Source organism: Elgaria multicarinata, chromosome 5 (genome assembly GCF_023053635.1).
Source record: "Elgaria multicarinata webbii isolate HBS135686 ecotype San Diego chromosome 5, rElgMul1.1.pri, whole genome shotgun sequence".
Lineage (NCBI taxonomy): Eukaryota > Metazoa > Chordata > Lepidosauria > Squamata > Anguidae > Elgaria > Elgaria multicarinata.
Window position 1 is genome coordinate 69,456,405 of NC_086175.1, and position 25,889 is coordinate 69,482,293.

Below are 25,889 nucleotides of genomic sequence, written 5' to 3' on the forward strand. Positions count from 1 at the left end.
ATATAAAGAAATAAATAATTCAGAGTGCTTTTGAGCATTGGCAGAGTGCATTTTCTTGCTAGCAAGTTATCACAGCTAGCCACACACATTTAGAGCTGGAGAGATGAATTGTTCTGCTCAGAATTCAGGACTTCCAAGCTCCCTTGAGTCTTCCTTTCCAAAGCAAACATTCTGAATCAATTGGCACTCTCCAATTGTAACATATGTTGTGCTTTCTCCTGTAGCCTGAAGCAGAATCCCTGCTTTCCTCTTGCTAACTATCACCTCCTGTACTGAAGAGACCTGCTCAGTGACCCTGTCTTGCTCTCCATTTGGAAAGCCCCAGACAATTTGTTTCAGTGGCGGATCTCCAGGCAGCTGCAGGAAGGTTCCCCTCTAAGTTCGCTTCTTGTATACTTCAATTTATCTGGTAACCCAACTCACAATGTAGATACCTGGTAATATGAGACTGGCGGAGGTGGGGTGAGAATAAAAATCATACTGGCACACTGAGCAATTGTGGTCATGTCGAGGCGTGAGAAATAACACCCAGTGAATATATGGATCTCCCTGGTGTCGCTTTTAGAAGCAAACCTTCACTTTCAGTTGCCATCTTTCCCTCTATAATGTTCATGCTTGGAAGTGGTTGAGGTTTCATGCAATTTGGACGATAATGTTACGGCCCTGAGGGTTTTGAAACAGTGGAGACTTGTGAAAAATAAGAAAGAATGGCTAGTTATTAATAGGATGACAGCCTTTCTCCAGGGCCATTTTTTTAAAGAAAAATATCCCTCAAACCTTGTCACCAAGTTGTACTTGAAACATAGCTCAAGAGAGCTTATCTGACTTCGGACGTCATTGCAGCTAACATCTGCACACACTGTTTCATCCCCCCCCCCCCCAACCCCTTTTTTGTGCAAGGTTAACCTAAGACATACTTGGTGGCAGACAGTGTGAAATCCCACCTTTATCACTTCTCTGCAGAAGTCATGGTAGTGCAGGGCAAGTTCTACGCTACTGATTTAAAACAGTGACAACTGACACACACCATATACAGTTTTCAAACCGTTTTCAAAGTGTCGTATCTGCTTGGTGTAGATTTGGCCCAGGTTGTCAGCATTAACAAAACAGCAACAACAAAAATGCAGCATGATTAAAGTGTACATAAAAAGGAATGCTATAGACTCAGCAAATTATAACATCTGAAGATGAAAAAGGACTATTAATGGTTGATAACAATGCAGTGCAATTTTCGACAACACTCATAACGCTATATAAAGTGGCATAACATAAATGCAAAGACCTGCAATGCAACTATTAACAAGGCCCATTAATACTAATGAAGAAAGGAGCTGTGAAGAACGGATTGCTTGTTGCTCAGCTTTTAAGGCTTGCACATGTTTCTAAAAGCTTTCCCAGATACTCGGTTTTTCATCCAGAGTTAGATTTGGGATCAACTTCCAGCAATCCCAAATGTAATTCTGGCTCTGGCTTACGAACTAGTTGTTTTCACTGTCAATGGGTGCAATCACAGATACGATGGGGTTGTTAATGAGCATTTTTAAACAAGCATTGTATAGCACACTCATGACTGGCCACTCACGGATGTTCGTGGGTCATTTTGACAACGATGTCAGCCTCCTGTGCATCTCCTGTTCCATTTCCCAGTTTTAGCGAGAAAAAATAAACCTCTGAAAACACGACTCTTCTGAGATATATCAGTGTTTATTGTGATTTCTTGCCATGTGCAGGCAACATTGCACTATAAAACATCCACTAGAGAGCGCTGTCCCATTCAACTGCATAGAGGCTGTACAAGCCATGTGGTCGCTGCTCCCTTCCTCATGTAATTTCAGCTTGTTGCAATTGCAGAAGCGAAGCAGGAAGAAGAGCCATGGTGAGGAAATGTGATTTCCACTAGTCTAAAAGAGCCCAATATCTGCAATTATGCCAAGGGTAGTGTTCTCCCTGGGTTGTCCCACAGCTTATCAACTTCCTTTGAAGTGGAACTTTTAGTTGCAAGACTTTACCGCAACTTCTGGCCCTCCAGTTGTTGAGCCTTTCTACATGAGGCTTTTATTGTGCACTCATGATTGCTCACTCACAGTAGTTTGTGGCCCCTTTACACAATGTTATCCTCCTCCAGGGCCTCATAATGAGGAAAACCTGGTATTATTTAGAAATGGTGGAATGAGAGTCTGGTGTAATTGCGCAATTCTGCAATACCACAGCACTATCTAGTGGTTGTATAATGAAACATATAAAAAGGCAGAAAAAGAAAACGCCTGGGGAAAAGCACAAGTAAATGAACTGATCTTAATACAACAAAGAATTTGGAAATAGAAATCTTGGGAAAGGTGTGGGATGAAAGCGTAATAGAAATGCCCATTATTGGAGTGCAATTCGCATCAGCCCTAGCCAGCATACAGGACTTATATCACCCAATAAGAGGACAAAAGAGGGCACCAATTTGCATAACCTTTCCATAGGGAAATTTATATGTATAGATGCAAATTTAGAAATAATAGCTCCAGTTTAAATAGAAATACAAGGCATCTCACCAAGGTGGGGGATCTGACTAGGTGACCTCCGTGCCTGCTCAGTGCTGATGGGCCATTTCAAGACTTCTGCTGCTCTCCCTCTTTGTGGTTCTTTGACTTTAAGCCAGACTTGGGCTCGTCAGCCCATCAAGCAGAGGACACCTTCAAATCAAGGACTGTCCTCTGTAAAGTAGGACACCTTGCTTTCCTAGATCATGGTGGGAGTTGCAGTCCAGCAATGTCCAGAGGGCCGTCACCTGCCCACCCCTGCTATACTGTAACACCTAACTAGGAGCAAATGCCCACTGAGCCATGCGTTTTCCTTTTTCAGCAGCTGTGTGAGAAGCTGTCCATGCAAACTGTACACAACCTATTCTGCTGTTGCAGTCCAGCCACTTGGATGGGGACTAGGGAGTAGCATGGGCTAAAGTCCCCACTATGTGTGCAAGTGAGAACACCGGATGCTTTAAGTCAATATGTCTGATCACCCCAAATGAGCCAACTACTGTGAATGGCGTGAATGGCACACCGTGAATGGCGGTTGCTCTGGGTACAAAGCCCCATTCTCATTTTAGAATATGTGAGTCAGAATGAAAGAGAAACACTAATGGGAAATTGTACATTGCACAAATGCTGCACCTTGCTGACTTTTGTAGATCTAAAATCTAGTACTTCTGGAGACAAATATTTATCCAAGTTTCCATTAATACATTGTCCATACATTGCTATCTCTATATTTTACAGGAAAGGATATTTTCTGTTAGAGTTGGAGTTGCAGCCAAATTGCTACCAGTACCAGAGATGGAATAGAGCTTGCTTTAATACTTGATTTCAATCTGGTAAGGGCACTCAAACCTACATTGTATATGTATTAGCTGACTGCTTTTTATTCCTATCAAACTAGATGCAAACCAGAGTGCTTTTGAGCATTGGCAGAGTGTATTTTCTTGCTAGCAAGTAAACACAGCTAGCCAACACATTTTGAGCTGGAGAGATGCATTGTACTGCTCAGAAATGAGGACTTCCTTCCAAACAACTTGAATCCTCCTTTCCAAATCAAACATTTTGAATCAATTAGCATTCCCCAATTGTTGCATATGTCGTGGCCATAGACTTCCATAATTCCCGTTATGTAGCTCAGTTTGTTCGCCAGAAGAAAGTGCATGAAGAAAGCTCCTTCCTGTCATTTTCTGAGTCTATGAGGAAACAATGGTGGATCAGTGTTGCACACGTAGGAAATAATTGTTTTATTTAAATACTAGCTGTACCCGGCCACGCGTTGCTGTGGCTCAATCTGGTTAAATGGAAAAGAAAGAAAAGAGAAAGCGCACGTTTCTAATATGTTTAATTTCACAATGCTTGTGGGTATACAAATTTTTTTGTTGTTCCATTGTCTGTGCAGATATAGAGATTGTCTGGTTTGCCGACTCTAGAACACGCAACATATAATTGTCCATGTGAGAACCATGTGAGAATCCGTGTCTAGATCTAAACCGCACAATTCTAAAGATTGGCCCTGAGCTTTGTTGATGGTGATTGCAAGCGCCAATCGAATTGGGAATTGCAATCTGTTAAATTGAAATGGCATATCCGTTGGAATCATAGGAATGCGAGGAATGAGGACATCTTCACCTTTGAAAGGTCCTGTCAAGATTGTTGCTTCTACGACGTTGCTTAGTAATTTTTTTACTGCAAGCCGCATGCCGTTGCAAAGCTTTGGCTGGTTGATATTTCGCAACATGATAATTGGAACGCCGATTTTCAATTGCAGTACGTGCAGTGGCATCCCTGGCAGATCGAGTGAATTCAAAAATTCTGTTGGATAATTAACCGCTTCATCTGCTTCCACAACAGTGTCAACGGACTTGTATGTGACTGCCTCGCTTTGAATGTTAGATTGAATAATATTGTTAAGTTCGTAGACATTTTTGTTCTTGGACGCAAGAATAGCTCGTTCACTCAGCCAATCGTGATTCTTATAATTGGTTTGAATATTGGGAAATACTTTTTGAACCAATTCTTCTTTTGACGTCACTAAATTGCAGAAGTTATGAGGCAATGAAATTCGTCCTGAGGTCAGATCAACTGGCACCTTTCCGTTCCCAATTTCCAGCAATTGACGTGAGAATATCTCAGCTGATCGATTGTTTTGCAGCTGGACACGCATATTTGTAGTTAATTTTAACGTCTTTACGTGTCGCCACGAAGTAGAGTATTTCAGGGAAGCATTTATTTCGTCTGCCGGTGTCGATTGAGGAATTACAGGTAATGTTTGCCTGAAATCTCCTGCAAGCAATATTAATGCGTTCCGAAATGGTCTGATGTTTCCACGCAAATCTTGCAATGATCGATCAAGAGCCTCGAGCGATTTTTTTTTTTTTGCACCATTGTGCATTCATCCCAAACAATAAGTTTGCATTTTTGCAATACTTTTCCCATGCCAGATGCTTTGGAAATGTTGCACGTGGGAGTTTCAATGAATTGCATGTTCAATGGCAATTTCAAAGCGGAATGAGCAGTTCTTCCACCTGGTAGCAATGTCGCAGCTATTCCGGACGACGCAAGAACTAAGGCTATGTCATTTTGGGATCGAATTGCTGCCAGAATCAATGTAATTAGGAACGTTTTACCAGTTCCTCCTGGTGCATCTAAGAAGAAGATTTCTCCAACCCCGTTATTGACAGTTTGCATTATTTGATCGTAAATGCCATTTTGCTCAAGCGTTAGCTTAGGAATATTTGATTGCACATATGACAAAAGATCACCTGTGTTGTAATTTTGTTCACGACGCAATTCTACATCAAACGAAGCACGCGTCATTTTGACATAACGTGAAGAAAGCAGTTAAAGTTGTAGCCAGTGGATTCAGGGCTATTTGTTGCACATTTGCAGCTGTGAAATAAACGCGTTGTCCATTTTCTAGATGTACTGCTAAGTGAAAAACAGCTGGACTTCGTTCATGTATGGGAAATGAAAGAATTTGCCATACAGCTTCATTGCTGCTTATGTATCTTCCAGCCTGACCAGCATGTGTTCCTTTTATGTCCAACAGATGGCGGTGTTTTTTTAAAAAAACATGTTTTTACCTGTCACAGGTGTGACTTCTATATAATATAGGTATATAAAAACACACACGTATTCGAATGCAACGTTGTGTCAAAATTTCAAAGCAATCGGTGAAGAACTTTCGGAGATTTAAGATTTTGAACAAACGAACATTTACATATATATATATATATATATATATATATATATATATGATTACGAAGACGCTGCCATTTGGGTTCTCTCCAGGGATCGTATTGTTTTATTGCTTACGATGGCAAAAGCCGTAATTGTGGCTAACTGACATTCTAAGAAGCCACTGACAGACAACCACTAATTGCCCAAGATTTGGGACTTATTATTTATGAAGAAACAGCAGAGAGCGGTTTTCTTGGGAAAGCGGAAACTAGTGGATTTTATGACCACACGAGTTTCTTTTATAATTTTCTAAAAAGACAAACAGTTAATATTGTACAATGATTCCAAGGTACAATTTCTGGGTTTTCTCTCACTTTTCATTATGATGATGATGATGATGTCATTATTAGCATTTATATACCACATTATCTGCTAAAACGCCAGCAAGGTGGTGTACAACAGTTCATTTTTCTTCTTCCTTTTGTCCTTTTTCCATATTGGATTTTGCAACCTTGTACTATATTGAACATTCTGAATAAAAACCAGACAGGAAAAAAGTACCTTCTGGAGATGTAGGTTCAATTCTGCTGTCCACAAAAACATTATTCTTCAACTGTCAGGAACAGCTAGGCATGATGGGACCTGCAGGGTATCATGTTTCATTGTGGCTTCCCCGTGGGCAAGAGGGCTGGCATTTCTAATACAGAGGGTGGCAATGCCCCGGGAGCATTTGAGTGGAAATAGTCCCTTTGCTTTACTAATTTTGACTGTGAGTGCCCCAAAGGTCTGTATGCGTCCTGAGATTTTTCATAAGGCAGTTGACTTATCCTTAAGTTTTACTTTAAAAATATGGAAATGAACCTTCAAAAAGATTTTTAAGTGAGTTGATATTCTAATGATAGGGAAATCCTCAGCCACTTTGGTGATTGGGCTTTTCTACATAAGCCCACTTTACTGAGGCTTCTTTCTCTGCCTTTTTATATGTTCCAATACACAGCCACTAGGTGGCACTGTGGTATGGTGGAATTGGGCAAATACACAAGTGTTTCATGCCACCATTAAGGGATATACCAGACATGCCTCATTCGGAAAACAACAACAATGCTAAAATGGTTGAAAAGCATTGGAGAGGCCCTGGAGGAGGAGGATGTCATGTAAAGCACCCACAAACTACCATTAGTGAGGAATCATGAGCATACAATAAATGTTTCATGTAGAAAGGGTCAAAGAGTGAGCAGGGTAGAAAAATAGCTGTTGAGGTGGGGAAGATATAGCCAGAAAATTCAGAGTAACAAAGCAATATTTTTACTTGTTTTTGAAAGCCCTTTGACTGTGGGTGCTCAGGGCTGATGTTTGAGGCCAGCAAAAACACAAAACGGATAACAGAGCAGTAGGGATTACCAAGTAAACACAAACTACTATTACAAAATCCACAGGAGGGCACTACCTTAATTAGGACCAAGCAAATTATCACAAATTGGTAAACAAGCTTTTGAGTTATCTAGAACTCTTCACCAGGCTAGATGTTACGCAAAGGAGTGGGGACAATATCAGGCATGGGGAGGACTATAGCTCAATGGCAGAGCACATGCTTTGCACACAGAAGTCTGCGGTTCAGTCTTTGGTCCCTCCAGTTGGTAGGGCTAGGGAGCAGGTGACGAAAAACCTCTGCCTGTGACCCCAGATTGGCTGCAAAGTCCTTCATGTGACCAGCCATCCAAGACTTGGTGCTGTCCAGGTTTAACTCCCATCAGCCCCAGTCAATCAAGAATGCTGGGGGGTTGCAATTTGGACTTTTTAAAGACCTGGTTTGTGGCTGCTTTTCTGTCTTTGGTTGGCCATGCAGTCTGAGTAGACAATGTTGGGCTAGATGAACCAATAGTCTGACCTTGTACAAGGGAACTTCTTATGACTATTGTTTTGATCTTGCAGGGCTCTCCTTACACGCTTATGGAGCTGCACCCAATGCAGGCTCTCTTATGAGTGTGCCCTTATGGTACATGGTCTATCTTATTTACACAGAGCTTCTTCAGACGAGCGTTTTACCACACACTTGTGACTGGCTACTCACGGTTCCTCGTGGGGGCATTTTGACGACGCAGTGATTATTATTATTATTATTATTATTATTATTATTATTATTATTATTATTTTATTTATATAGCACCATCAATGTACATGGTGCTGTACAGAGTAAAACAGTAAATAGCAAGACCCTGCTGCATCCTCCTGCACATCTTCTGCTCCTTCTGCTCTTTTTTCCATCACAAAATAAGACACTGAAAATCCACTGTTGGGGTTATAACTATACTTGTCCCCATTTCCTGCCGTGTGCATGAGAAGCTATGTGATAAAAACACCCACTGCATGGGCCATGAGGTGTTTGCTTGCTTCCTCTCTTTTCCTGTGTGAAGAAAGAGGAATCTTCTGTCGTGGGACAGAAGCAGGAGGCAAAGCAACGGTAGGGAAATGCGATTCCCACCCCCCACCCCCATCTGATGATCCTCACAATCTACTTTTAGGCATACCCTTAAAAAAATATTAGATAGACTCCTCAAATTAAGATGCAACATAAGAAGAGCCCTGCTGGATCAGATGAAGAGTCAATATAGTCCAGTATCCTGTTTCCCACAGTGGCCCACTAGATGCCCTGGGAAGTCCACAGGCAGGAAATGAAAGCAACAGCCCTCTATGCTGCAACTGGCATTATTGTGTCTGCAGTGATCCTGAGACTGGGAAACAAAAACATCCTTTCATTATCACTGCATAAAATAGCATCTGAACCAGACACTTAACTAACTAATCAATGATCTCCTTATGAGATTACAACTGAACGTTGAAAACCCAGTGTTTCCTGGTGATTTTATGTAATGAATTACCACCTATAAAATATTAATTCTTCTCTAGGTAATAAACCACCCATGGTGAAAGGTTGGTAAACAATATCTTCCTTTCTTACTGTACTAACCATGGCAGTTTGTCCTTTGTCCAGGTGTGATAGATGAATAGTTGATTTTGCCATTTCGGCTGGTGGGCAAAAAGGACATTTTACACTTCAAAAGGAGCCCTGTTGATGAGAAGGAGCCCAATTCAAGCTAATCAATAACAAATCACTAAAAACCGGATTCTAAGGAGGCAATTTCCTCCCAGTGTGATTTTTGAACAATGAAATGTAAAGCATTTGAGCATCAATAAGAAATGAGTGCCAGACAGCGGAGCACAGCAGGGGAGAGAAGATAACAAGGCATCTTATGCTTTCTCCTCTACTCGTAGCTGTCAAGGCAGCATTTTCCATCACTGGTCCTGAGATGATGTTGGTCTCCCAACTCCCGTCATCATTAACCACTATGTTGGCTGGGATGACAGGAATAGTAGTCCGACATCTGTGGACCCAAGCTTGGGAAAGACTGCCTTAAAACAGGGGAGATTAATCCCTGAAAAATGTGACAGGTAGGAAGATGCCAAAGGGACGCGGCCTCACCTGAAGCCCCACCCTCCCATGACATCATCTACCCTCAACTCACCCAGAGCTCTTAAAAAAAAATTCCCCCCCCCCCGATTCAGAGTGAGGCACGGAGCTCCATGGAGAAAGGGGCTCAGCTGGGGCTTGCAGGAGCTCCTGCAAGTCCTGGCCAAGTCAGAAATATCCTTCCCACACCTCTTGTATGATCCCAATTGGGGCATGAGCAGCATGGGAAGGATCTCTCTCAGAGCTTGCAGGATCCAGCTCCCGCAAGCCCTGGCTGAGTGGTGTAGGGGAATCCCCAGCTTATGTCCAGTTCTGATCAGAGATAACAAAGAGCTTCTGGTTTGCACAGCTCACCCTGTGATGGAGAGCGCTCAATCTTCTGTGGGTTGGGCCCAACACAGGTGGATGAGACCTATGACCAGAGGCTGCCCTCTCCTGGCTAGTTCTTATTGAAGTGGCAAGCCCATGCCTAGATAGTACCAGTTCACATGACTGAATGCACCTTCACACACACAAATTCTCACCACCACCACAGTAGAAAGCTCCATCACATGAGCAATACATTGATGTCTAGTTCATAGTAATTTCTTATGGGCAAGTGAGATCCACTTATTTGTGTTGCATTCCTTTGAGAAATTGGTGATTCAGACCCTCACTTTATTCGAAAGCACAAATCTTTGGTAGTCATGTCATGATAGAGGCTTGCATTGAACTTATTCTTGTGAATGGATCACTCATGTCCCTGGATTTCTTTTATTGCCTGGTTTGTTTGTTTTTTAATTTATTATGGAGCTGGGAAGTAAAAGACATTCTTGGGACCCAGTGGTTGTTGGGAGCAAGCAACACACTGTGTCACATTTCTGCTTACGAATAGCAGCTTCCCTTGTAGGGCAAATAGCAGCTTATGGGGCAGGGGTGGGGTGGGTTTTTTTGATATTCATCAGGACTGTGGAGGGAGGATTAGACCCCATTCTACCCTATACACCATGATCCCTGATTCTGATCGGGGGGCTTCTTTTTTCAAGGCACAAATATGTTAGATGTGATGGTCCATTTAACATAACATGTAGATGGGCCCTAAGACCCAGCCAGAGCAATGAAGGTTTTCACCACTTTAAATGACTGGCTGCCACCAATGCAAAGAAAGGTCTAAGGAAATCTGTTTCTTTGCAGGCAGCATGAACTGTTTCCATGGTTTGCAATGAATGAGAGCTGCTGGTGTTCCCCCCCCCCCCCGCCCCAACTCCCCATGATGGGAAATTGCTCTCTGTCCTTCTGTAGATTATGCTGTCTCTGGGCTGGTATGATAAACGGGTTATATCACATTGTTGATTATTGACCAGGAGGGCAATTCAGATCTTGAGTTCATAGAATCATAGAATAGTAGAGTTGGAAGGGGCCTATAAGGCCACCCTTGCTCAATGCAGGAATCCACCTTAAAGCATCCCTGACAGATGGCTGTCCAGCTGCATCTTGAATTGTGTAACAGCATCTCAGTCTTGTCTGGACTAAGCTTCAGTTTATTAGCCCTCATCCAGTCTGTTGCCACAGCCAGGCACAGTGTTGTTCTGCTGATGGAGAGGAGCTCTACCGGTGGGGTGGTACACCCACACCGGAGGCCCTTGGTAATCTACATCTCTGGCATAATTAATACCCAGTCTTCTAAAACCTTCCAGTTAAAAAATACGGCAAAATGCCAACAGCCCCGCCTTCCACCCTGGATGCAGCAAACCAGCAGAACTTGGAAAGAGTCGCATCATCTCCTGAGTAATTCCTCATCACCCCACTTAGGGTTCCTCTCTGTCAGACTGATCTGGCAAGGCAGTTCCGCCTGTATCTTCTTGTACAATCTTTTGTTACACGTTTATACAGGGAACAAAGACAGTGTCTTCACTTGTTAGCATTTTATTTTCAGTTATGTCGATCTATGTTATATTAATTCTCCAACAAATGTCAAATATGTTGTAAACATCATGATCATTGACCAGGACTTTTAAATTTTTGTTTATTGATATATTCGGTGGCAATTTGACCTGCGTCAAGAAAATCTTAGGAGCAGAACTATCTTATTTTCCCATGACAAGCACTATTTCCTCCCCCATTGCTCACTGACCAGTCACTGTAGTGATGCTAGGTGAAACATTAAATAAATAAATAAACAAACACAACTCCTCTGCAAATGAAGCCTGAATGATTCAGGCCCAGTGCGTTTGTGAGGATTTACTGACGTAACTAGCATGAGAAAATTACTGACACACCTGCTGAGGAACATAAATGACTAACCCTCCAATGCGTCTTAGCTTTGGAGGCTAAACCTCCGTCTGACTGACAGTTGTTGTTTTATTTATTTTAAAAAGACACACGCCTTTTGCAGCCAGCTTGAAGAACCCTTTTTGTACGCCTTTTGTCGAAATAAGAATGCATCAGGAGTCCGCTGTCGTTCGCCGCTATCCTTTTGTTAGCATCCGCCAAGAAAAAGCAGCTGGATTCTGAAAGCGCAACAGCACTGTAAGAGACTAATATGCACAAAACAAAAGAGAAGCACACACACAATCTAGCCATTTGGCATCTCCAAAGCTTGCTGCCTTTTGTCCTTTCCAATGTATATATTATTTTTTTCAACAGAACAAGGAAAACCAAGGCAGCGAACAGAGTGTACCAGACATCTGGATGCTCTGGTACAGAGGCAGGGGATTCACACTACCTTACCAGAACCTGTTGGGGTCTGCATTTGCAGCAGTGGCCAGGGCCAGATCCCAAAGTGGGTGGGTCGTCATATACACACATCCATTCACACACACATACATGAGTTCTGATTGGTTCTGACTGAAACCCAGAGTGGGTTCATGTCCCACTGTGTCAGGATGAGGCCCAGTCCCCCTGGTGTGGATTCTGAATCAGACTCAGAGGCTGAAGTAGAAGAACACCAGCTGACACAGGAAGGGGGTGAAAATTCTTCAAGACTGTCCAGGAGTCAGGGAGGAATCTTCCTAGGAGCTTTGAACAGGAACTAAGTCTTTGTCGGAGGGGGAAAGAGCATTGGAATTGACAGGTAACAGAGTCCACTGCAGGGTCAAGTGGGTGGAGTTGAGAAGAGGTGGGAGGTGGTCCGCCAGACCAGCGACATGGCAGAAGTTGTGGCATGAAGACCCTTCCTGAAGGAGTCTGTTAAAAGTTTGTTGAGCATCATGGGAGGCCATCCATTTAGTGGATAGACAAGTGCCTTGCTTTGTTAGGCTAATTAAGCTTAGAGGATGGCTTCTAGCATTCACATTCCCTTCCAGTGTGAAGAGGTGTTATTTACTGAATAAAGGTTTGTGGATTGCACAGCAGACCTCTTTATTGTCTCACGTATCGGTGGGAGGGCTTGGAATCATGACACATGGACATCAGAGGCACCAGCCTCCATTGGGTCAGATGGAACATGGTGGCTTAGCGGTGGCTCAGAGCCAATTCGCTACTCCATCCCATGAGCCAGGCTATGCGAAATAAATGTTGTCATCTCCCCTCTCTTCTCTCTCGAAATTAAGTACCGCACCTATATCTTCCAAATATTTAAAAACAAAATAACTAAAACAAACTGTACAAGCAGAGTAATTTTTTTGTTCTGCTCCACATACAACAATTCACTTCTTGTTTCTCCTCTCACTGACTCACAGGAGATGTTTTCAAACTCCTTGCGAAAAGTTTTCACCATTTTCATTTCGCCTTCTTTTCCCTCCTTCTTTTCATAGATAAGACATAGGAACAAGGTAACTCAGAGGACATGCTCAGCCCAGGAGTTTGTTTTCAGAACCAGTACTGAGCTCACATTCCATCCACACAAGATCTGTCCCACCCCCACACTTCTCTTTGTTTTGGCAGCTTAACATAGGCCAACACCACCACTACCTCCCAATTTTTGTTATTGTCATGATTCCAAGCCTTCCTGCCAAGATGTGAGACAATAAAGAGGTCTGCTGTGAAATCCACAAAACTTTATTCAGTAAATAGACAACGCTTCACACCTGAAGGGAGTGTGAATGCTAGGAGCTATCCTCTAAGCTTACCTGGCCTAACAAAGGAAGGCAGTTGCCTATCAACTAAATGGACAGTTTCCCACAGTGTCCACCAATCTTTTACTGAATCCCTCCTTCAGGGAGGGTCTTCAAGTTGAAACCTCTGGCGAGTGGCTAACCTAGCGGACTGCATCCTGCTCCCTCACAACTCTGCCCACTTCGCCCTGCAGCAGACTCTGGGATATGTGAACTCCCAGAGTTCCCAGGGGTGGGGAGGATGATCTCTGAGCCTGAGCGTCCCAACCTATAAGCTCTTGGGAAGATTCCTCCTTGACTCCTAGGGAGTCTTGGAGAATTTCTTCCCCTGCTTCCTGTCTTGGCTGGTGCACTTCTTCATCAGCTTCCGAGTCTGATTCAAGCTCTGAAACCCAGTCCCCCACACTAGGGAGAAAGGCCTGATCCTGACAGTTCATTACTGTTGTTAAACGAGAGGGAAGCCTTTGCTGATCTTTGGCAAATCACCCACTACTCTTCCAGCAGATCCTAATCTAGTTTGGCCCACTCCCATCTTAGATCATGCCAGTGTGGTCTGAGGATCCATTTCAGCCACATGAACATACAGATTAACCAGGAACAGCACTTAGTGGTCTGCTTCCCTGATGTCAGAAAACAGGAGATTTTTACATTGCAACGTGAAAAAAAAGACGGCATGTTGGAAATGGTTCTGTTCCAGATGCTTATTGTTTACCCAATTTGTGGGGGGGACAACGACGACCAGGAGGGCATTCAAAAGCAACGATTAGAAAAATGGACAATAATTACAAGTGGGTAAATGAGAAGTGGTCCTCTTGCAAAGTTTTACCTAAAGCATTGGGTTCCCCCCACTTTTTCTCTGGATATAGTGACATTTGCATGCATTTTGATGGCTGCCATTGCAATGAAAGGAGAACACAGCATGCCTCCAACGAATCTGAGTTTTTCCAGACACTGCACAAACACGCAGGAAGAGACTCCCCCTGCCAGAAAAGCTTGCAACCTGAGTAAACAAGATGAATCTCTATTGTCAGTTCCTCCAGACACAGTGCTGTGATTCCTGAGGGAATAAGATGGTTAAAGGTAACGATACTGCAGTGTTCTTGCAGGTAACGGATATGCTAGCTCAGATACATAAATCAGACATAAAATATTGCTCTGAGTAGTTCATATCAACTTCTTAGGGCAGCTCTGCCTTCCTCCAACTTGATGCCCTCTAGATATGTTGGACTCCAACTCCCATCATTCCCATCCATGATGGGACTTGCAGTCCAACACATTTGGATGACATCAGGTAGGGGGAGGGTTGGGGTGGCTTACAGTGATTGGGGGTGCTTTTGTGAATGTTTTTACTAGGGCTGTGCAAGCCTCGGGCCTCGGACATGGAAGTCCAAAGCATGGAGGCCATTTTATGACAGATCCACCATTTTCTTGCACAGACCTAGGCTGGTAGGCCCACATGCAGCCTAGAGCTCCCAGCATCCAGTGCATGGGAGGGCTGAACGTACGGGGGCCTCACTGCCACCATTGCCTCCTCTTTGCCAGTGTGATCACCTCGTACTCGGCGCGATCACCGGCTTCCCCGTGAAATCGCCGGCTTCCGCATGTGATTACTGGCTTCCCCGTGAGATCTCATGTAGAAACCGGTGTCTCACGGGGAAGCCGGTGATCACGTGCAGAAGCCGGCGATTGTGCCAAGGAGAATGTGTTTTATCATATTGTTGTATTTTATGGTTTTAACTCTTGTGAACTGCCCAGAGAGCTTCAGCTATTGAGCAGTATAGAAATGCACATAAATAAAATCTCCCTAAAGCCGTCTTTAAATAAAGAAAACCAAAACAAACCATCAAAAACCTCTGTTCTCTCCCTCTCCCACCCCACCACCTTGCCCAGTTGCTGTGGAAGCTGAAGCAAAGCAAAGCTAAGCAGCATTACCTTTTGACAAAAAGAAAAAGGAAAATGAGAACATCTTAAAGGCTGCTCAGATGAGTCAGAATGAAACTGCAGTACTAAAATAGATGTGTTGGCTGGGCATCCCAGCGAACTGGACATTTTATCTGGGACCTGAAGATAGAACTCCATAAAACCAAGATTTGGACAGGCACTCAGTAGACAAGATTGTTGCAGAAGTGCATAATTGGGAAGTTTTATTTGTTGGGATTAAGTGTGGGGGACTTAAGGATGTTTCACAAAATCTATTTTAAGAATGTGTTTTCCTGGTCGTGTTTTTAAAGTGTTGAGAATAGAAACTGAAATTTAGTGTGTGGAAGAGGTTTGAATATGCCCAGCACGTAATGCTCAGTGGCATCCCACACTGAGCGTCACACGGCCTTGTCGGAGTGCTTCTCGGGTCACATGATCCAAGCAAGTTAAGAACTCCAGAGCCCTGCGTCACTGTGCCTTTCCCGTGTGCCCGGCCTGGCGGCTGCAATAAACATACAAGTGTTGCCAAAACAAGAGGACAAAAGAGGTCACAGGTTTGCACAAAAATTACAAATGCTAATGAATATGTATAGACGCACATTTAGAAATAATGACTATAATTGAAATAGAAGTGCAATACATCACACCATAATGGTGAAGGACTGTGGCAAGTTCACTTGTGTGCCTGCTAGGGCGGCCACTTATACACTGACCCCCAAAAGAGGAACTGCACCCCCAAAAATGAAGGAAAAGGAGGACAACAATTTGCACAAAATTTGCATATGTAAATATATGGGTTTAGGTGCAAATTTAGAAATAATAACTCTTATTTAAATAGAAATACACGGTATCTCACTGTAGTGGAGAAGATTGATTAGGTAACCTGTTCAGCCTGTTGTCCAGGTGCTAAGTGATGAGGGCCATTGCAAGGCTCCTTCCTTATGGTTCTTTGACTTTAAACCAGACCTGGATGACAAAGCCCACCAAATAGAGAACACCCTCAAACAGAGCACTGTCTTCTGCTAGTTCTCCAAAATAGAGGACTGCCCTTTGTAAAGCAAGATAGCTGGCCACCCTGCTCAGGCTGCTCCCCAGTAAGTGGCTGTTCATGGGCCCCTCCCTGCTCTTCTTTCTTAGGGTTCTTTATCTTGAAACCAGACTTGGGCAGGACAGCCGTTCAAATAGAGGCCTGTCCTCTATAAAGTAGGTCCAGAACACCTTAGGAGCTCCCTCCTCACCCCCCCTCTGCTTCTGCTGCCACTGTTGCTGCAGTTGCCAATGCCAAGCCAGGCATAGTAAACAAAGGGCAAAGAGAGGTGGCAAGATAGAATTTGAAGGGTCAGAGGGATGTGTCTTGGGAGCTATCATGGGGTGGGGGTGGGGGTGGGGGTGGGGCATTTGGAAATGGAGTTGCAACATCAGGAATGCACCAGAGTTTCCAAACTCAGGATCGAGTCAGAAAGTCCAACTTTTTTTTTTAATCTTTTTGGAAAATAGCTCAGTACATCCATCACTAGTTGTGAAGTTCCCCAAGAGCAATTTTAAAAGGCAAATGGAATTTTAAAAAACAACAATTCCCAGCCATCATTCCCCACAAGCATGGTGTGGCGTCACCAGCCTCTGTGACGTCTATTATTCAACCTCTCCTTCGCTGCCGCCACCCTATTCTTTATCTTCTAAAAGAATAAGGGAACAATAAACCTGTGTGTGTGTGTGTGTGTGTGTGTGTGTGTGTGTTGTCCACCTGAAGTAATATGACTGAGCAGATGTGGTTGTTAAACAAAATAAGAATAAAGTTTATTCATACAGAAAAAGATTTTAAAAGACACTTTTAAGATTATTCTACTTTATCCACATACATCTACCTCCCTCAGCCTCCCAGGGAATACTTATCACCTCCAAATCCTATAACCCCATTTTCCTAATACTATCCTGAAACAAGCCTCTACTAAACCCCACTCACTCCTACCCTCAGTAACTCCCTAACCCTGACTAACTCTCTCTAATGGCCCAATTCAAATCAACCAACCAATCAGTCGACACCATTCACACTGCTCACTATTCTAACTCCCCCCTCCCACTTACTTACCATTTCCTGAAAATAAAAGAATAGGCCACAGCGATTCCAAACCTGAACCAAACACTTAAATATACACATATAAATAATAACATGAATTATCATTTTGTCACACATGGACATTGGTGGATGGTTGAAGTTGTAGTCCAACAAATCTTAGTTGACCAACAGGTTGAAAACATTTGGTCAACCAAAAAGATGCTGTAGATGAATCAATCAGCAGATTTTAAATATTTTAATACATTTTAAATAAAAACTACAGATGTAATGCACCATTTTAAAGAAGACATCCACTCCCTTGTGCAAGTGAAGGGATACTCTTTAAGCCTATGCCTATTACACACATGCAGGCATCCTCTGCAACAGCCTTCCCCAACCTGGTACCCTCCAGATGTGTTGGACTACAACTCCAATTGGCCATGCTGGCTGGGAATGATGGCAGTTGCTGTCCAATACATCTGGAGGGCACCAGGTTGCAGAGGACTGCTCTACAACTTATGCTTTTTTTTAAGACTTTCTGTTTTCTCTCTTGTGCAGATGTATGCAAAATGAATGACTCAGTCCATCAGTCAATTAAAAAGCATACAATTAATCAAATAAGATGTCTTTAATTAGGTGGCAGGCCTAGTGACTTCTTGCTTTGTGCTTGCAAAGAAAATCCTATAGACATCAGTGCATTAGTCACTCAAAACAAAGAAGGTAAGGAAGAGACTGAGGGTGCTTCCAAATGGGGCTTTTTGGAGTTCCACTACCCTGTCTCATTCACAGAAGTTTAAAGGGGCTTCAGACAACATTGTCTTCTACTTGGGACCCTGCCATGTTTTCTTACCACTTCTTCCATCTTTTCCCTTAACACAGAAAATCCTGCCCTGCTCCTCCTATCAACTCCAGCCCCACCAGCCTTCAAACCCTATAGGATGCCACCTTATACAGAGTCAGAGCATTTAGCCCAGTAATATCAACACGGATTGCAGTATCTCTTCAAAATTTCAGGCAGGTTTTTTTCTGCCCTACCCAGAGATGCTGGGGATTGAACCTGGGACCTTCTGCATGCCGAGCATGTGTATTACCACTGAGGAACAGCCCTTTCCTCTGCCATCCATGCATTGAAGGGTAGGATTCTGTAAAGGAAACGCCTGTTGTATATGTCTAGGCTCTCTCCGTGATTTGGAAACCTGTGTAATCAGGCTTCCAGGTCACAGGAATAGCCTGTGCATATACTGCAGGTGCTTCCCTTCGTCCTCCCCTTCCCTGCAATGTGTAGACAGCAGGGAGACTGAAGTGGTGGAGGATGCGGGCACAGGGCCCTACACTCCACCTTGACATGATTAGAATTGCTTTAGGGGAATAGCTGAAAAGGGCTACTCCACATACACACTCCTATCTATGCACCTACGCTGTATCTTGCGCTGGATTTTAATTATGACACTTTGGGAGTCAGGGCCAAATGAGATCTGATGCTACTTACATAATTAAAAATTGTGTAAATGGTTCTTTTATAGTAAATTGGAGATGTGGGGCCTAGAGCAGAACACTGTCAGTGAAAGGGGGCTGTCATTTGCATGTGTACATATGTGCATACATATATGGTTCCAGGGCTCCCCGCCAACGCTGGATGTGGATCTTGAGATGTGATTGTGAAGTAGTCCATATGCTCACAGTCCTTATCTGACTATTTTTCTAGATCTTGACCCTGGTAAAAACAACAACAATGGCTTTATTTTGCCTGTGTTTTGCTTTTTTGAGAACTTGGTGTGGTGGTACCTTTTTAAAATTTTGTTAAAGCGCACGCATGTGCACCAGAGTTCTTACAGTTTTGGCCCTCTCTTCCCTTGGTCTCTAGAAGTGGAATAAATTATGTGAGGGATAGATGTATCTTGGGTGCTTCCAGCTGGAGGCTCCGAGTGCTACCGATCAAAAGGGATTGTTTTTTGCTCCATAATAGATTTTCTATAATAACAAAAAAGAGAGATGATGTGGCAGGAAAACATGGGAGGGGCGTGAGTGAAAGCTGACAATTTTTGCAGCCCCTATAAACTTCCATTGTCATCCTTAGGGCCCAAATAGCCATGACTTTAATTCTATGTCTAGCAGCTACTTCTACTTTTTCAATTTTTCTGTAGTGTATGTGCAGGGCCCCCAGATTGGAATACGACCCTAGGATGGGGGCATGGGGGGCTTTTAAGATCTGAATCAGGCCATCTGCATCAACTCTAGAGTAAAAAGAACACAAAACATAGCTGCTAAATATGGATTTAAAGTCCTGTCTGTTTGGGCCCAAAATTCCACGTTTGCAGGTTAACTCTTATCTTGATAGGTTTCCATTCAGACCCTTTCTGTAATTAATAGAAGGCCCCATACACTTAGGGGTGCGTGTGTCTATATGCCCTATTTATGCCCTTGTGGCTATGCAGTGGCGCTGCGTTGCTTATATGACACAACCGCCAACTTCCCGCCCTCCAAACTGCTCATTTTGAAAGAGTCCATTTAATGTGACTTTCCCTTTGTTCTGAAGTCACCACGATATTTCTTCATGTGTCATTGGTGGCCTCAGTTCGGGTTATCCTAGTAGTTGTAGCTCTGGGCGAATCAGGGAACAGCGGGAATACAGGGCAGGGAATGGGCTTGACAAGCCGAATGGCCACCAGCACTGCAGTTTTTCTGGCCAGATAGCCCACGCTCCCTCCTGTTCATCTGACTTTATCATTTTGGACTCTCAGCAGCAATGCCGTTGGATTTTGAGAGAGTCAGATACCAGTGTGGTGTAGCGGCTAGAGTGTTGGACTGGGAGTCGGGAGATCCGGGTTCTAGTCCCCATTCGGCCATGGAAACCCACTGGGTGGGTTGTTGTTGTGAGGATAGAAATGGAGAGGAGGAGGAGGATTATGTACACCGCCTTGGGTTCCTTGGAGGAAAAAAGGCGGGATATAAATTCAATAATAAATAAATAAATAAATAAATAAATAAAATATAGACACACCCACCCCTGGAAACATGGGTCTAGAGATGCTTTCTGATCACATTCCAGTTTTTTTCTGTTGTCAATACCTTGCACCTTGGTTGTCATGTAGTGAACGGGAAAAGTCCAGAAGCGGCAATAGAATACTTATGCCAGCATTTAGTTAATGACAGACCCTGGAGAATGTGGGGGTGAAGTATAGGCTGGGACAGGGGAGGAGGTCCACGAATTAACACATGTATCATCCCATCTCTTTGTTCGCCATCCTCCAACTTCCTACTGTGGGTGCTGATGGCAGTTCGAGATTGCTCGCTTGGCTGGTTGTCCTTGAAATCATGATTTGATTTTCTTTTGTTCGAAATGAAGAAAAGAAAGGAAGAAAGGGGGGGGCAAGAATGCCGTGTGGAGCTATAGGAAGGGTGGGGGAGATTCGAGCCACGCAGAGTCAGGAGTTCATTAAAAGCGGAAGGTTATAGCTCTCATTGTCCCTGCGTCAGTTCTCTCCTTAATGAGCTCTCCCCGTGACGCCAGGAGGAGCCTGCTAAATGTCAGCTATTTACTGACTGTATAGAAAAGGAAGAAAAGAGGCTGTGTTTAGCTAGCCGGCCGGCCTACCCTCACCTCTCCTGAACAATCTGTTATGAAATAATCGATCCAGCCGGCAAGAGGGGGCTGTAAAGCCAGCCGACGTCCAGGGAGGCTCTTCTGGAAAGGATGCTGCAATAAGGAGGAGGAGGGTCTGCTCATTAGATCCTGTTACTATTTCCCTTATTTTCTTCCCATATTTCCCCAGTTCTCCCCACCTTCTTTTCTATTGCCATTGGGAATACAAAAACCAGGTAGCCGGGTTACTTTTTATGTCCCTGCAAGCAGTGGTGCAGCTAGGGCTGGACCTCGGGGCCAAAGCCCAGGGCACCCAAAGGACCCTCCAAAGAGGGGCAGGTGAGGAGAACATCAAGACAGCAGGTACAAGCTCCATTTTATTCCTGTAGTCATCATGATGCTATGATTTAAGTTAGTTTAAAAATGCAAAACTCAGTATTTTATTTTTTTAAAAAATCAGGTTTGGCCAAAAGATTTGTTAAGAACATAAGAAGAGCCATGCTGGATCAGACCATGGGTTCATCTAGTCTTGCATTCTGTTCTCACGGAGGCCAACCATCTGCCCATGGGAAACCCACAAGCAGGGTATGAGTGCAAGAGCACCCTCCCGCCCATGTTTCCCAGCAACTGGTATGCATAGGAATACTTTTGTTGTTCAAACATGTCAAGAATGTAGAAATAAGGGTAAAATATAGAGTAGTAGTTTTGGGGAAAGAGGAAGAGAAATGGTAGTTGTGTGCTTTGCAACTTAAGTAATACACATGATCATCTAAAGCTTCCCCTCCACCCCCAAATCATTGGGTCCAGGGCCTAAAATCATCTACCTGCACTACTGCCTACAAAACAAAAATTCTGGACTTAATGGTGTTACCATTTGTGTGTGAGGTCGCCTTCTGTGTTACTTTAGTTGCAAAGCTCACAACGTATATTTCTCTTCTCATTCTGTGCTTTATAATTGCTTCTACTTTGCTGGTATGTTAGATCAAAAACCAAACCCATGTTTACCAACCCTGACAAAAAAGAAAGAAAGCAAAACTCTGGGCATGTGCAATTTTGCACTTTAAACCCACTTAAGTGAATATAAATCACCAACATGACCACAGGAATAAAATGGAGTTTGCTTCTGCTGCCCTGATACTAAACCAAAAAATAAATGCTGAAAAGCATACAACTGCACACAAATATTGTAAGGAGTGACAAAAGGGTGGGATAGGCGAACCAATACAATAGAAAATAACTATATAGCAATGTACAAAGTAAGCAGAGATAGGCTAAGTGTCACACAGGTAATTGAACAGGTACACACACACAAACCTACATGTTAGAAATTCAGCATAACACAAAAGTGTGCATATTATTAAACACAGGTGAGCAAAGGTTTTTCAGATGGGCAAAGGTTTTTACTGGAACCGGGTTCAGTCCGGTTTTGCCATGTCTGAATTCTTCAGAAAAGTGATACTTTATCTGTAAGAACGTCAGTAATGAGCAAACGCTATGGGAGTAAAAATAAGTTGAATACTTATCAGTCTCTCGTGCCTAATATATTTTATTAATTCCCCCCGTAGGAAGTTTGGCTCAAATCCCAAGCAACTCAATCAGTCAGCTTCAATGGCAGAAAGTCCTGCAGACAGCCTCAAGATGCAAAATTACTCCCTCTGCAGGTCAGCTGCTTCCCCTACTCCACATTCCCCCAATCTCCTCACTTTCAGGATTGTTACAGTATACCCAGATATATGATACCCTTTCTCCCCCAGGATCATCACCCATTCACACATGCACCCACCCCAGTTCCCCTGTAACGCTCCCTGCCAGGCCTTTTCGCCAAGCTTGACAAGTAGCGCCGAGATCCCCTCTCTCTTTGTCCTTAAAGCATGAAAAGCAAAGCCCCAGCCTCCAGAAACCCACATCTTCCTTTCCTAAGAGTTCTGGGGAAAGGAAAGAAAGATGGGGGGCGGGGGGCAGGGGGGAGGATTTAAAAAATCAGAGGAGAAGGTGGCCTTGGCAGTCTCCAAGGGAGATCGCTGTGGGTGCCATTGTGTCCACATGTTCTGCATTGGGGAACCCAGAAGTCTCCTTTCAGTAACTGGTCAAATGATGCTCCTCAAATCCTGAGATCTGCTGCTCTTGCTGGCTGCAGAGTTCACCTTTGTCTGACAGGAACTGGAGCAGACAACATTTCCCAATTGCCTGCTTGGGATAGCAGTTTTCCCCAGGATCTAAGAGTTGTGCTCAGGGATGCTTTGCAGCATTGCAGAGGATGCTGAGAGTGCAATCTGCATCCAAGAGTTGTACCCAACATCCTTTGCAATACTGCAGGAGATCTTGGAACAGAACTCTCAAATCATGTACTGCGGCCATTTGTGGTAGGAAAAGGATGTCTTGAACAGGTCTCGTAAGCAAAAGCTCTAATTTGGTTTCTTGGCTGGCTTGCTCCTATGCTTCTTCCTATGAGATAGAACGCAAGATAAAGTACAGGTTGCACAAGCAGCTATTTACAACAACTCCAAGTTTAAATCACATGAAAGGACAATTGCAGATGCAACTTCAATCTACTAGGGCTGAAAATAAATCCTGCAACAACTTCAAATCCCCATTGCTCTCTTGTTGCATACTATGTTGTAGGGATGGTGGGATGATATAACTCATCGTGTCTGAGCACATGCTTTGCATACATGCATTGCAAAGGTCAACTTCAATCTGTGGCATCTCTAGCCAAAAGAGCTCAGGCAGCTGGGCCAGGAAAAATCCTGGAGAGCCAGAAAGCACTGAGATAGATAGACCGTAAGTCGCCCCTCTGACACGGTCAAAATCTGGGAATAGTGAGCACAGGGGGAAAGGGGATTGCACATAGGTTCTGTTCATACAGTGTCAGGAATGGAAACGGGTGCAACACCACTCCCTTCTATGCACTCACTATCCTCAGATTTTGTAAAAGGGATAGTATAGAGCAACTCCCTGTAGGCGTCTCTACATTAAGGGGAAATTGTATTGCCTTACCAGGGCTTTGTGTTTCCTGCTTTTTTGTGTGATTGTATTGGGCTGCATTACACAGGTGGAGAGGGGCAATCATGTGATCTGTAACTGAAATTTCCCCCTCTTCTCAGTACTCATATACTTGAATGGGACAGTACCCTCTAGTGGGTGCTTTCTAGCACAACTTCAGCACACACACTAGGAATTCCCACAATATATCAGAAGAATCACGATATCCAGGTTTTTTTTAGAATGGGATAACTAGGGGAAGGCATGGGAAATATGCAGGAGGTTGACAACGCCATCTAAAGGAACTGCAAACTTCTGTGAGTTGCCAATCACAAGCATCCCATGCATTGCTGGTGTAGAGATGCTCTATGTCCATACAGAGCAGTGGAGAGTGGAGAATTTAAAAGAGATTGCTCCTAGAATTGGGAGGGCTAAACTGTAGGCAACTGCTGAGTTGGAGTCAGGGGTCAATCCAGGAGTCAGAGCTGAGGGTTGATCCAGGAACCAAGCCAGCAGTCATATCACACCGGAGCCAGAAGGACAATTGTTGCTCAGGCAAAGTCACAGCCTAAACTTGAGGCCTTTTAAAATCCCTTCATGTTAAGGTGAGCCAATGGTTAGCCTCAGTGGGTGGCCCCACTGGTATCTGAGATCCCTTTATTGCCTAGGCAGATCTTCCAGTCTGCTACTTTGGTAGTTCACCACCCAGCAGGACAGCTGTGCCCAGGGCTGTGGCTTTCTGCTTGGCTTGTCCCAGCAGCTTCCAACAGGAATAGCTCCTAAATAGGTCCTAAAAACTGAGAAATCCTTGGGGAATTCTATTGAGGACAAGTATTTATCTGGTGACACTTTCCACTGAATGGCTTATACTAAATAAATTCAACAATTGTTTTTAATCCATAAGTTGTCACTGGGGCCCTTTTGAGGGAGCCAAATGGTGGGGTAAAAATATTCTTAAATGAAATAAATAATATCATCAAAAGGACCCCTAAACGTCTGTGAGTGGCCAGCGACGAGTGTCTTATTTCGTTCGTGTGAAGAAGCCCTTTGTCAATGGAACCCATATCATTCACGCCACTTTTTTTAAAAAAAACTGTGTGAATTAGTCTTTGGCATACTGGTTAACAGTGATTGTCTTATCTCTTGCAAAGAAGAATTTATGGGTGCAATCCTATGCATGTTTAAACAGAGAAAAAAACCTACAACTCCCAGCATGCCCCAGCCAGCCAACTTATAAAAAGCTCAGGAGAAAGAGTGGGAACATGGCAATTAACACTAGTTAAAAGTCTGCCCATGCTGGCTGGGGCATGCTGGGAGTTGTAGGAGTTTTTCTGTCAAAACATGCATAGGATTGCACCGTAAAATATCATTTTCTGGTCCTACTATGGTGGGGAGGAAGATTGCAGTTTACCATTTCTTCTGGAGTGTCCCACAGCAAGGATAAGAGCAGAACGGGAAGGGTTTTGCATCTCCTTTAAAGTCAAGCCTTCCTTCTTCCTGTCCGTTCCCTATCACTAAATACTTTTAAATTTTTGATTTGGTAAATGAGCTCCTATTCAGTGTGTCAGGAGGGGGAAACCTTCCTCCAGTTTTCACTCCATGTAGTGATTGAGGCAAATAGCACAAATCTTTGCAAAATGACAACTCTATGGGACAAATCTTCAGCAAGATATACACAGATTTAAACTGTGCAACCATCATTTACATTAATGGGAGCCACACAGCCGGCAAACCGCTGTGCCAAGGGTTGGGGGGGGGGAGGAAACGCTTCCTGCCCCCAGCCTCTCAGGTGAAGGAAATTGGAAACATTCGGAGAGGGAACAAAAGATTCAATTCAGCCTCTGTGTGAGACTGACAGAAGACCTATCACTGTGGAAGGACTGTCACTCACTGCTAGCTAATCACAGTGACGGGCAGCAGGGGACAGGTATTCAAGCTCAGGGAGAAGGCCGGAAAGCCTTTGTGCATCTGTGACTGCAAATTCTAAATGAGATCCTCTGTGGTGACAGAAAGCACAAATCTCAGCAGCTTGTGAAAAGCTCAGGAGAAAGAGTGGGAACATGGCAATTATTTACCACTAGTTAAAAGCCTGCCCAAAGGCAGGCTGGGGCGTGAGGAGGTGATGGGAGTTCTCCTTTCTCCT